This window comes from Eurypyga helias, unplaced genomic scaffold (assembly GCF_000690775.1).
Source record: "Eurypyga helias isolate BGI_N326 unplaced genomic scaffold, ASM69077v1 scaffold6690, whole genome shotgun sequence".
In the NCBI taxonomy this organism is placed as follows: Eukaryota; Metazoa; Chordata; class Aves; order Eurypygiformes; family Eurypygidae; genus Eurypyga; species Eurypyga helias.
This window is the reverse complement of record NW_010227526.1, coordinates 46985-50494: the sequence shown is the minus strand read 5'-3', so window position 1 is coordinate 50494 and position 3510 is coordinate 46985.

The following is a 3510-nucleotide window of genomic DNA, read 5'->3' as shown; positions in this document are numbered from 1 at the left end:
TGAACCTGAAATAAACATATGCACACATAAATCACTTAGTCCCACAGGCAGTTTACAATACATTTTTAACTGCATGAATGAACTACACTGAATAATTATGGCAATATTCTTACCTTTTTGAAAGCAATGGTTGCAATCCAATTACATCTGGCTTTACTGCTGAATAGGATTGTATGCCTGAAAGGCTGGGGACAATGGCTCTGATTGCCAGACAGACAGACTCCATTCTTTTTGTCCTTCTTATTCCTAATGACGCTCACAATGATACACAAGGACCCTTCAGAATGTTGAGCTTACAGACAAGTTGTTCCAGCAGAGGTAATGAAGCCCGATTTCCTACAGATCTGTGGTTTATGTCCTTAAACGGTACCATTCTCTTCACTGCCATATCTCAGCTCTTTTTCAGTCTCCCCCATGGGTAACAGCCAGCACCACTCCCGAGTTATGCTAATCTAGCCTCTGCTGGGCTGCTGCTAAAGCCGCAGGACAAGGGTTGCTCTCTGCTTACTTTTCCTTCAGAGTGGAGCAGATTTGGGGTTCTCTTCTTTACCTGGTTGCTGATTTTTACTACACTCTAACAGTGACAGCTGCAACACAACCTCCTTTTCGAATCTGGGCTAACTGAGCAACGGGTTCAAAAGTTGTTAGGGAGACTGGCAGGGTATGCTAAAAATAGTGTTTAATCAAGCCACTGCATAGTAGTTTTTATATGACCTTATATATATTTTAAAGGGGTTATGGACTGAAATGATGACTTGACAGATACAATTAGCATTGATTTGATTTCCTTCCTGTTCAGTCACAGCATGTTGAAAATGCTAATTGCTATTGACTCACCTGTTTTGTGACTGATGGATTAACTCTACATGGAAACATGCTTTCACTGACTTGCCTCAGCAAATTCTTCTGCACTGGCTACTGGATCATGGGCTCATTTCTTCACTATCAAGTTCTAGAGCACCAGAGCTTCAGATGCAATAACTGGCTTGCTAGAGAAACAGGTCTGTTGAACGAACACCAATACATCATTATTGTTTCGATTTAGAAACATGCTATGCTTACTTTACAGTGATGGCAATTACCATGAAGGATTCCAGGCACTTGAAGAGCAGACAGCATACATTAACTTTTTGGCTAGGTGAGGAGTAGGTAAAAGTGATAGAGGGCTGCCCTTGTGGGTGGTGTACTAGCTGTTAAAAGTTAAAGCAAAATACATTCAAGTAAATGCTTACCTTGAAGGTTAAAAACAAAAACAGGCAAATAATTAATACTTAACTTTCCAAATGATGCTAACAAGAGATAAACTTCCTAACCGTATGTCTAACACATCCCCATTAATGGACAGAAAATGCAGCAAACTGGTAATTGTAGTTCTTTTAACATCAGTTATCAGTATCAGCATGGCTTTACTGGCCTGTATTTTCCTACACTTTGTGCAAAGGCAGACAAGTCATCTGATAAAATCTTGTTTCTAAAGGAAAGAGGGAAAACCTCTTCTGACATGCAATCCTCAACACTGTCATCTGCATCTCTGCAGCAATTAGCTGTCATTTTAGGCTCCAGCCTTCTGTAAGGTTAGTCCATAATTCTGACAATCTGCTTGGTACTGTGTTAGAGAGGGACCATCTTTACTAAGTGCTGTGCTATGTCATCGCAATGAATCAAAATACCAAATTTACAGTCAATGTTCATGCAATTGACATGAGAAATGGGTTCACTTTCCTCAGCTGGTCCTGCTGAAGTTACCCTCTATAATTTCTCAACTATATCGTTTGGTGCAGAACTAGCACAAAAAGTTTGCATCCAATCTTGGTTTTGATTGTGCATCAATCCTCTCCAGATGGCAGCTGATGTTAGTAATCAGTTTTTTCCTCTGCCAAATAATATAGTTAGAATTGCATAGAAGTTACCTGTTAAATCTTATAGATGAGTTTTTAGATAAGAATTTTCCCCTTCCAAACAGCTCAGTTTGTGCTGGATGCTTGGACTAGTTGCAAGAATAGCACAGACTCTCATAGCTTAACTAAGAGCAATCTCAATGGTTCACGTGCTCTTTGGCAAAAATTAATTTCCTTGAAAAAATGGATTCAATTAGCAGGAAATTGCTATGAAAGGGGAGCAGCTATTTAAAGAACACGTGATGAGGAAGCTGCTTCTAGTCTGGACAGCAGTCACGGCTACTTCTTACATCCATCAGGTCCAGAGTGTAGGTACCACAACTCAGATCATTACTTCCTCAATGTTGCTGAAGCACCAGATGTTTGGACCTACATTCTAAGCCATCTAGATCACTAATGTGTAAATCCTTCTCCAGAGCTGGCATAAGGATTAGGCTGTCCCATAAACTAACAGCTATAGGCACTGATCGCACTTGGAGATTGTTCAGTGAGAAACTGCATATAAAAATGAGGTATAGTAACATCCAAATCTTTTGGCTGAATTAAGTTTAAATACAAATTAGATGAGAGGCATCACGAATATAACTAAAATAGCAAGCCTTTCTAGTAGGAAGCAGCTATTTCAAAGATACCTTAAAAGAGCAACAGTAATGAAAGTTACTACTACTGGGAGTTAAAAGGGGAGGTTATCTTTAAAGCAAGCCCAGAAACAGGACAGAAAGTTGCCAGTTAGGTTAATGCAGGAGGGAGCCGATGCGATTTTAATTAAGGAAGGATCATAGTCCACCTCTGAATTTCAGGATTATTTTTTCATGTGGAGATATTGCAAAAAGTTGCCTAAATATGGCAAGAAATGCTAGTGTCATGCGGTTGTATGGGAGCCTCACTCAGTCCTATTCTGGAATGAGTAAAAACTAAGCTGCACAGTATTTTCTAAAGAGAGTTCGTTACACTTGGAAATGTTTAAAAAAATACCAGAGGTACAATCGTGTTTTTCAGATGGTTAAGAGAGGATATTAATTTGGGAATGTTGCCAACAAAGTAGCTTTAAAAAGTGCAATATCTTTTCATCTAATTAGTGAACTATAGCACTTGCATCACAAGCTGGTCATGCTGCTCTTACAGATTTGACTACAATACTCAACCAGCTTGTAATACTTGATTTTATATTGCACCTTCCAGTTACTAAGAGCTAATCATTTTGTCACATCTAAACAATTACATTTGAAACTCAAAACCTTACAAATATCTAAGTGTTGCATTCAAGCCTGCATTTAAGCAATCCCTTTACAAGAATGGCTAAAGACTTTGCAGACTCAGGGGTGCAAGAAGATAGACAGGCATAAAACACTTTTCTCAAGCATGTTTTATTCTAGAGTGATAAAGCCACCTTCTAAATTACAAGACAGAAGGCGTGTGAGCCTTACCCTTGCTCCCTGCTCCACTGCATGGTGATGAGGCCTCCTGTGGCCACTACTGCCCTTCTACTGGCAGAGCTCTGTAGAGTTAGGCCTAGCATGGCACATGCCTTAAGTATACCATAACTGCCTAGTTAATTCACAGCTACGGTTTAATTAATTTGCCTTGCACAAATAGGTTTTAGATTATTGGA